This window comes from Cyanistes caeruleus, chromosome 15 (genome assembly GCF_971803275.1).
Source record: "Cyanistes caeruleus chromosome 15, bCyaCae1.hap1.1, whole genome shotgun sequence".
In the NCBI taxonomy this organism is placed as follows: Eukaryota; Metazoa; Chordata; class Aves; order Passeriformes; family Paridae; genus Cyanistes; species Cyanistes caeruleus.
The window spans coordinates 4,342,357-4,352,885 of record NC_141715.1 but is presented as its reverse complement, the minus strand read 5'-3'; the positions used below and the strand labels follow the sequence as shown (position 1 = coordinate 4,352,885).

Genomic DNA, 10,529 nt, shown 5'->3' with positions numbered 1-10,529 from the left:
CCCACAAAGGCACATAAACAATTAGAGTAAATCTCCCTCACGTGTTGCTAGGTGTTTACATAACTCATCCTTCTCTCTTATCAAATAATGTGTACAATGCACTCCTGACTCTGGAAGGACTTGGATTGTGTAAGCTTAATCAGACCTGATAAACAAATGTGTTTCCTATAATGCTGGAAGAGCATCAGCACAAGTCAGAGCACATTTATTTATGCACGCAGGCTCTGCTCTAAAACAGACTCCCAGTCCACCAGTGGGTAACATTTAAACAACCAGAGGGAATGCAGAAATGGATGCTATTTCCAAGGGCATTGATATCACTCTCTTGGTGCTGCTATGTTCTTCAGGCATTCCAAGATATCAGTTTTTGGGCTGAGTTTGTTATTTGAAAGAGGATTGAGAGGGACAGGTTGCTGATACTTATATTTTTTATTTCAAATTAAAGCTATCATAAAATTTGTTGGCAAGCATTCACTAAGCATACACCAAGGAGGGCACAAGATTTCTGCTACTTTGGCGCTGCCCTGCTTGTCTGATCTTGGTTCATTCAAATATCATTTCACAGAATTATCAAATTGCTCATGGAACCCTAAGGTCTGTGTCTTAAAAGTTTTCTTTTTGTCTTTCTTTTTTCTTTTTTTTTTTTATTTTTTTGTGGGGAAACTACAGAAACTACTTTCAGTGCACAGGAAAAAGTGCATTAATGTGCCACCATCAAGTGAATTTCACGAGTCTTCTATTCATTAAACTCCCGCTTCCTCCGCATGTAATTTATGTCAGTTCAGTTATGCTCCTCCAGGGTGTGCTACTAAAAGAAACAGGTATTTAGCCAAAAAAGAGGTGTTTTGGTCTCCAGAAATCAACTTGCACCTTCTGACAAAGGAGAAACAGACATGTTTTGCCAAGAAACAAATAACCAGGCCTATTTTTTTTTTAGTGAGCGGTATAACATTTACAGTCGGAAGGTATAACATTTACATTGTTCTGTAGTGATTTCCCTTTGCTAACACACACGCAAAACAAACAAACCCCAGCCCTCTCCCCGTGGTTGACCTTGTACATACATGACCCTGCTCTAATACCTTGTGGTGACTTCGTGCCTGTTGAAGACTGTTTGGTGACGAATCTGAGCCAGACCTTGGGCTGAGCACAGCCCTGCAGCTGGGAGTCATTAACTCTGCGCCCAGGTTTTGACTTGGGCTCCTGGATACTGAAGCTGACTATTGGATAGCGTGAGAGAGACTGACTCCAGAACTCTTAGCCAAATACAGTAATGCTACAAACAAAGGGCTAAATTACTTCTGTTCATGGAAAAGTACTTTCACTGGGAGCAAAACTCTGATTCCTGCTCCCCTTCTCCCCTGGTTCTGGCTGCCTCCCCAAAACCAGCAGAGTCCTTGAAGCCTCAGATTTGGGGGCTGGAGAGAGCCTGTGAGGCTGGTTTGCTGGGAGAGATCAGGTTGCACAGTGCCCTTTGCAAGACTCTCTAAGTTAATTATGCTAATTGGAGCCCTGAGATTCCTCTAACATGCCATGTTAGATACGTTTCCTTCCCCTCTGGCAGAGCTGGGACCGGCGCTGTACACGGCCCTCTGTGGCTTTAGGGATGCAGGAGCAGATGAAGGCTCAAGGAGAGAGAACAGCTGCTGGTCCATCTTGTGATCAGGGGCAAGGAGAAGATGTGCCATGAGAATATCAGAGCCCGTTTTCTGACGTCCTGGCTGAATCCATGTTACTTCCCCCCATAAATTCTGGCAGGCACTAAAGCCTCATCTATAAAAGAAAGTGAGAGACAGAGAAACTCTAAAGACAGGCTCTGAGTGGGTGGGAGGCTTGATTAATTGCAATGTCAGACAAAAAGAGAAGGACATATTTTAAAGTAGCAGCAAGACCTTTCCACTGAAATAAAGTAATTCTTAAATCTGCTCTGCTACACGGACATTAATCTCGCGTCCCTCCTAGAAAGCCAATGGAGGTGATGAGGGTTGGCAAGGGGAAAGTGAGAACAAGGTCTGCCCTCTAAGTATCAAGAGAAACAGGGTGAAGGAAAGGAATGATGTCCCTTTCTCTGGGGCATTTAATAGACTGGCATTTGAATAAACCCCTCGTGCTGGAGCAACCTGCCCTACTCCATCCTCTACAGCCTCTATTTATGCTCTGGGTGCTCATTCCACTCGTGCCACGGGTACAAATAACACTTTAAAACTAAATCTGTAAGTCAGAGAACTCCTGAGATTTTTATTTATGGTCTTAGTATTTGGAAGAGTCATGTCAATATTAACAGGTAGTGCTAATTGTTCAGACTTGTCTTCTCAATTAATTTCTTCTATGGGAACTCTGATATAGTGCATAAGGGAAACTTTATATGGAAAAAAAAATAAAATTAACTGTTGCTGTCGCAGTGCCCCTCCTTTCCCATTCCATAAACAGCTACTGAAAGGACAAGAGAGAAAAATCCTTTTTTACTTTTACTAGTTGTGTCCATTTCTAGAAATCCCATTTCTAATCTCTCATGAGAGGAACTAAGGAGTAACTCTTTGTAATATTTAGTGATTTATAGAGCTGTAAACAGTGGAAGAATTTACTGTTAATGGGGAACATCATTTGCACCAATTGTCTGCACTTCGAGAAGTTATATGGGTAAAGCTCACTCAACAGCAAATCCCATTCCAGTGGAAACTGTGGTACAGACTGCTGAAGAGTGAAAATACACTATGGGAGTGAGAAATGTGTTTAATTTCCAAAAACCTTACCCAAACATGTACAGCTTAAGAGGTTCAAGTCTGTTACAGTTGAAATGCTATTTACCTTGCTAAGGTGCTCTGGTTTTAATTTCCTTCTGATGTTTTTAAGATAAAGTGGAGATAAACAAACATGGTTCTGAAATCACTGGTGTCAATGGGAATTGCTTGATTCACTTCAGTAGACTTTGGTGTTAAACTTAAATGAAGAGATCTGAACTGGGATGAAATCTATAGCCTGCTGAGGCCAGTGGAAACACAGACACTAATTTTAATGATTTTTGAACCAGACTGAACACCAAATGAAGTTCGACTACACAGGTTGGTGGAGTTAAATGCATTTGCTCAGTCTTGGGGATCAAACCTTAAAAACATGCTCAGGAGGAAAATATGTATTTAATGAAAGTCCAGTCATCATCAGACAAATCAAAATCCTTAGATTTCAACTGAATGAATCCCAAATTAATGGAGAATCAGTGTGGCCAAATATCTGAACAGCACTTGCCCCTTCAATAACTATTTATTAAAATGCAGTCCCCAGACTGAGTTTCTGGTTGTGAAGATACAGGTTCAGGATGGGCTTCCCCCATCATGCTGATGACATGATATGTACTGTACATGCTGAAGGAAGTGCACAAAAGTGCTCTCCTTTAGCTGTTAATCAGCTTACCACTTCTTGCACGGAAAATGCTATATTCTGGACTGTGATCCTGGCAAATAACCAAAGGAGAAGTGGATTTTCAAATGCTTATTTTATTAATCTTTAAATATCGCCTCACTAGGGCTCCAGGTGCTGAGTGGTTTATAACACTCTAAATTGTAATCATGGATAATTTTTAATCCTGTGCATACATTCCGTGCAGCTGAATGGGGATCTCACTGTAAAATGAAGAGCTGTCCACCAGATCTGTTCCTTGTCTCTGGCACAGCAGCACAAAGGAAATTTCCTTCTAACCCATCAAGTCCTTGAATGATTTGTAAAATACCGTAAGAGTCTGAGAGCATTTAAAAGGAGGAAAAAGATAGAGAATTGCACGTTCCTGCCCCCGGCACATCAGCCAAGTGGGATCTAATCCAACCACCCCCTGTAGTTCAGTGAAGAACTTGACTAATTTTTGGATCAAACCCAGGTAGTGCACTGCCTCACATTAGCAGCAGTTCCACTTATCTTTGAGTTGGATTTTCCTGACTTTGTTTCTTTGCAGATAGTTCTTTGCCCGAGGGCTGGGGGATTTGCAGGCCAACAATATTTGAGTTTTTCACTGCTATCTTCATGTTTCAGGCACATTTTTGCAAGGAACTTAGGGGTGCTGCATTGTGACAATAAGTTTGTTCAGTTGGCACAAGAGATATTTATCAAAGGCTTCAATTCGCCCTATTCTCAGCATTTATTAACTCAGGGGTACAAGGTGCAGACCTGATTCACCTATTGACTGTGGCTTCCTTCCAGCAGAGAGTAGTGGTGTAAGTGATGGGTTTTTTTAAATTACAGAAAGGATTGGGTATAGGTCTATCTGACTGAGAAATAAGTGTTGGAGGTAGTGGGATGGGGCTGGCAGCTGGCAGGGTTTGGGGAGATGGGGGAGAATTTCATTGCAAATTGAATTTTAAGAGGATCTATGTGATAAAAGGAGGCCTCCTAATGGAGGTTAGTGCTCGTTCCCTGTGAAAAGCCATCAGGGTTTGGATGGCTGGCATTTCTAATTCTGTTAAGTGTCAAAATCGATGCTTGATGGGTCTGTGGGAGCCAGGCAATGGGCAGCCTGTGCTGACAAACCAATCTGGGACAAGAAAGGGACGAGGAAGGGACTTCCCAGAATACGAGTGAGATGTCTCCTGAAATTTAATTTGCTTAATAAGGTTTTAAAAGCATTTTTAAAAAAAATAATTAAATAACGGGGCCATTTCTACCCTCCTCCTAAAATAAACCTCAAGCTTCGTTTGCAGTTTTCCACTTGTAAGCGACACATGTAAGCAAAGGGCCTGTTGTTGCAACCCTGGAATGCTCCCAAGCAAATGATGCTCCTTTATTGAAAGCAAATGAAGAAAAAAGAGACTCTGTCAAGGGGAGAGAACAGTTTAATTGGATTAAAACCTATGAGCATGTACAGTAGGGGAGGAGAGAGCTCCTCTATCCCTGATTCCTGTGGAGAAGGCAAGGAGATTACCGGGGGGTGAAGTGAGATCTGTGCAACACAGCACAAGCAGCCATCCAAAGGCTGGAGTTAGCCAGTACCAGGGCCCCAGAGGAATTGCTGGTTTCTTTGGGGTGGCTGGGGAGTTCTCCCTGGAAAAAGGTGGCTGGCAGTGCTCATTAGAGGGAGTGCAGGTGTCCTCTGGCACTGAATGCAAATGAAGGAGCAATATTTGTGTTTGTGGTTCATAAGCAGTCAAGTGGTTTGTCCAAAATACATTTTGCTTTTCCTCTAAAGGGGCAGACTGCAGATTCGAGCCTCAGATTTTTTTATGTATTTTAAATTACTCGCTCCAGCCCTGGTCTTTCATCCCCACACTGTTATTGAAAAGAATTCTGAGTTTTGAATTCCTTTTCATGGGCTCTTGAGGAAGCAAGAACTTTGCAGGGGAAGGCACAGCTCTGCTGAACAGCCAAGTAGGGAGGATGTAGAAAGGCATTTGTTGGGATGTGCTGGGGAAAAAACTTGGACAGAGAGGATCTTTGCAAACTCAGTCTTACTGCAATGCCACAGCTAATGATGGTCCAGGACCAAACCAAAATATTGCCGAGCTCCTCTCAGCATTGAGGAAATGTGGGTCCTTATCCATTTCTGGAATTACTCTTGGAAAACAAGGGGGAGCACACCAATGTCACACTTTTAAAGCCCAAACTTAGTGTAAAACAAAATTTTGAGGCCTGGGATGCCCCTCATCTCCCCACTGCCTCCAGAAGGGATGGAGGGTGAAACTGGGCCGGGTAATCACACACGGAGGGAGGGACAGGGAAACGAGGAAGATTTTCATGTTGGGTTGGGGGAAGGGGCTTTGATTTGAATACGAAGAAGCATTTGGAGCCAAACCAGCAGCAGATTGTGGTACCTTCTTAATTCTGTGAGCCACACATGAATGACCTTTTTGTCTGCCTCCGCCTGCCTGCAGTGGGGGGCTACCCCCCTGCCCTTCCCCACCACACACACTCATTGATAATATACATGTGCTAAATAGGATTAACTCTCCCTCATCTGCATGAGTTGTTTCTCTCCCTTGGCCACTCTGCCCGGCTTCCCCCTCTCCTCTCCCGCTGCCCGCAGCCCCCCAGCTCCTTCTGGAGCTCCATGTGGGCCTTGTGTGGAGTTTAGCCGGCTCATTGTAGGGCAGCTGGTAATGGGAGCGGCGCTGAAAGGCCGGCTGTCAGGCCCAGCGCTCGGGAAGAATAGGCGGGCGTCTGCTCCGCAGCTTTCCCTTTGATAGAGGAGGATAATCCCTGCTATGAGAAGGCTGAGTCAAATGGAAAGGGAGAGTGAGCCCAGCGCCCTCCCACAGCCCCGGAGCAGCACAAATTGCAAATCCCGGGATTTGAGTGGAGACGGCTCATCCCGCTAAGCGCCTTGTGATGAATCCATTTCAGGCCGGAGGTGCAGGGAGGCAGGGAAGCCGCTCTCTGGAGGAGAAGTGCCCTTTTTGCAGCCTGAGAGCTGGGAATATAGCTCATTTCCCTCCGGGATGTGGGACAAGGTGCAGGGCTGTGTCCTGGGAGCATTCCCAGCTGCCACAGGCCAGGAGCAGCGAGGGGACACTGGAGATGAACTCGATCACTGCCAGTGTCACACCTCCCACACTTCTCCACCAGCAGCCATCCCGTTCTTTGAGCTGGGAAAGCAGTGAGGGGCCAGGCCTCGGGGTGTGGGGAGTGAGTCCTGAGGAAGGTGCCCTGGTGTCTGAGGGGCTCCTGCAGCTGCTTTGGAACTTGGATGTGAGACACCCCCACAGCAGGAGAAACATCACTGAGGAGATGGGAAATGGTTGTTTGAGTATCAGTCCCAGTGTGCCAGCTGTGATGGTTTATTGATATCCCATCAGTCAGGGGGTTGCCTTAGGAGACAAAACCCCTGGCTCAAAGTCCCCTCTCCAGCTCAAGCAATCTGGAAACTTTGAATTCCCAGTTCAGGTGGATGCTTTACCCTCAGTCAGGCACTGCTCAGGTGTCTCTGACCATATCTTACTTTCTGCAAAATAGTTCTTGATTTTGAGATGTTCATCATTCAAAAATTGCTGACTTAAAATTCACTCAGAGAGAAGTCTTTTTCTGCTCTGAACGTAAGTTTTATGGGTCTGGCTTTCCCTCGCGTGTACCCAGGGGTTTAAAACAATGTTCAGGCAGGTTGTTAAATAATTTTATTCACTGATGTTTACAAAAATCCATGGTTTAGGACGTGGGCCAAGTATTACCATGCTGCTTGGTAACACCCATGGCCCACTGAGAGAAGAGGATGAGGCAGAGCCAGGACAAGAAACAAGAAACATAAACCAGTGAGAAGCAAGCAAGGTTTTTTAGCTGAACTTTGCATTTCTTTTGTATATTATGTTAAATCAACTCTCAATCAAGCCAAGAGTGGCTTATCCACTCTTGGTGGATCCAGTCCTCCAGATATGTTGAGTTTAGTTCCAGATTTAACACTTTGTTCCCTCACACTCTCCAATGCTGAATATTTACCTGTGCTCATTGAACTGTTCTGGTGCAAAAACTTTGGTTTTATGTTTCCACAAAACAGGTTTCCTACAACAACCCTCTTCTTCCAACTAGCCTGGGAGGGCAGTGGGAGAAAAGCAATGTTTCAGGGGCTGCTCTCCCACATGGGATCCGAAAATGGAGCAGCATAATAATCAAATGGGTGGCACAAACTGAGCATTTGAGAACCTGGAACAAACTCTTGTTTCCAATTCAGCTTTCAAAAGAGGCAAAAGGCCAAAGGCTTTCACATTATTTATTCCAACCCATTTTCCCATCCTTACTTGAGGCTCAAACAAAAGTGGCCCACGCTGAGCCCTGCAGATGGATTAGCAATCAAGCATGCAGCTGCACATACCTGGCACTGGAGTGTTCGTGCTAGCCAGCCTCCAAAGAGCAGATCTCATTTTTACTTTTTGGGTGCTGGAATGTGGGAGTGGGTGGAAGGGCCAGGATATGAGCAGCCTCCACAGATGTTTCACAAGAAGGAAGTGAATCTATAGTTTAGGCAATCTGATTTACTTGAATCTCCAGATTTGTTTTCTTGGAGGGCTTTTGAGTTTTGCTGGACTTTCTGGTGGAGGTTTGGGCTGTAGTTTATTTTTTTAGAATTGATTTTCCTTTATCCCTTTGGGTAATGTTTCTCTCCTCCTCTTGGGACTGTCCTGGTCATACAGAAGTGAGGAACTGACCTTGCTGCATGAGCAGTGAGAAATATGGCAGCTTGCCTCCAATGTAAAAGTCTTCATCATGTCACTATCACTAACAGCTATGTCTTTGTCATCCTAGATAGAACTTGGAAGCCTTTCCCTAATTAATTTCAAAATGTGGATCATTATTCATAAGGACTGACCCTTGGAGCACCAGCTAAGTGTGACAGCTCAGTGTGTCACTGTGCTCTGTTAATCTGAGGGAACAGTCTGCTGGACAACAAACTCCCCTCCAAAGAAACAGAGAGCTCAAAATACGGACAGCAGGTCAGGTAAAATTCATAGGCTTTTTGGAACTGTGATCTTAACTCTGTAGAAAGGTTTGTGCTTGAAACCTGGCCGATGGTGGGCTTGAAACAACACACCCCACATGTGGCTCCACCTAGACAAGGAGCACTGCAAAGGCTGCCAGAGTGGAGTGAGATTTCAGCTGAGATTTGGGCTTTTTTCAAATACAGAAATTCAGGGAACAAGAAACAGAGTGAGCTGGAAACAAAGGGCCAGGAGCTGGCTCTGCCCAGAGGAATGTGATGTTGAGGTGGGCCATGGGAGTCCATGGTGAGGAGATTTCTGCTGCTGTAGAAATGTCCAGCCCAGCAGGAATGCTTTGCCCCTCTGTGCTAAGCAAAGATCTTCCTCCACAAGGATTGCCTGAAGGTGTACAAGGTGGAAAACCCCTGTCTTTGTGCATGTGCAGGTCAGCAGAGCGTTGCAGGGAAGATGCTGCATGCCTGTGTGCACACACCAGGTTGTAAAAGTCTGTAAAAGCCTTTCACAGAAAACTGATGGGCAGGCCTCCCTGTAATGCAAAGCAGCCTGTGGTCTGTTTGCACTTGGAAAGCTTGGAAATGGGAGTGAGGTCTGCGTTGGCGCAGGGAAAATCTTGAATCCTCACAGCCAGCAGTGCTGGCAGCCGGAGATGATCATTGTCAATAATACGCAGGAAGATTGTGCTCCATTGTTGCGGTTCATTATTAAATTACATAATTTTCATTTTTTCCATCCTTAAGCTTTACCACTTAAAATGGTTTGTCCTATGCAATCAAATGTGATCCTTGAGCCTCAGCTCGAAAACCCAATAACAATGAGCATTCTCTGAAATGGAAAAATAGAAAGAAAAGAAAGGGACTCTATAGTAATTCACTTAAATATGTGAGTAGGATCTAACCGAGAGCCTGATACAAAAATACTGAGTGATCTGCATCCAGACCACCACTTTGAAGGCACAGATACAGTATCTTGGTGCTAGGTCAGCCTGATCTCCTGACCCCAGGGAAAAAATGCCTCTGGCATGAAGTGGGGCAGCAGGCAGGATAATTTTCTCAAGGATTTTACTGGCTTTCTGATGAGAAATTTGATCACAATTTAATCTCCCCATATAGCATTTGCAATGGACTTCAAGTTTTGACATGGTGATCCCTGTGGCTCAGCTGAAGAGAGGTAACTTTTAAAGTGAAAGTGAAATGCAATTGCTTGTGATGATGTCAGTGAAAGCCAAGATGTGAATGCTCAAACATTATGAGTTCAAAACTGACAGAATTGTGTAATTGGTACGATTGCTTTTATAACACACCAGGCAGCCAGGGGGGAACTGAGCTGAGTATTAGAGAGCAGGAAAGAATCTGGATTGACAAGTAACAGCTTTGTCTAAGCCCAAGAATCCTACTCCACCAAGAATTAGTTGCTAATGGTTCCAAGTAAGTACTCAAATAATTTTTATTTTAAAAATTTTCCTCATGCTAGCAGCTCTCTGTGGTACACATTCAATTGTGCTGTGAAATGTTACTGCAACTCACTGCCCTGAAATTTCAGCTAACCACCAGACTCTGCTGTAGTCAATGCCTTTGGATTACAGACTTTTGGAGAAAGTCTTTTCGGATCCAGTTTGTGTTTGGTTTAATTTGTGGCTTTAAATCTAACATCATCTCCTTCTCTCTCACTACTAATAACAGGTCTTACGGTGTCTGAGTTTGGAATTCCAGCCAAGGTTTGGTTTCTTGGCCCTGCTATCCTTGTGTTGCCTGAGCTCCAACCTGCCTTTTCCTGGTACTTTTGCTTGCCAGAGTCTGGTTTGTGCTGGCCATTGGGAATTGCCTGGATTGCCTCCTTCCAAGCCAAATCAGAACTGATGAAACCCTGTGATGCGGCATTAAAAAAACCAAACTGAAACAAAGCAATCTTTTTGCTTGTTTGTTTTTATTTTGTTTTGTTTTGTTTTGAGGTGCCCTGGACCAATCTCTTTTTGTCAGGTAGAGATGACAGGAAATATGTGTGTTCTCCCAAAAGCAACATCAGAGGTTTTATGAGTTTGGGGGTTTTGTTTATCCTTTTCTGAACAGAGAGAACCCAAAATACCCAAAGTGGAGAGAGGAAGTTGACAGCGTGAGCCCACAC

General features: G+C 44.4%; 1 long non-coding RNA gene across 1 annotated transcript; it reads left to right on the top strand.

Moving 5' to 3' along the window:
• The first annotated feature begins 595 nt into the window (after nucleotides 1-595).
• LOC147650339 (uncharacterized) lies at nucleotides 596-10,312 on the top strand. Its single transcript, XR_015276670.1, has 2 exons — nucleotides 596-7,013; nucleotides 8,215-10,312. It is a non-coding gene; the product is annotated as an uncharacterized LOC147650339 (long non-coding RNA).
• The last annotated feature ends 217 nt before the right edge of the window (nucleotides 10,313-10,529 follow it).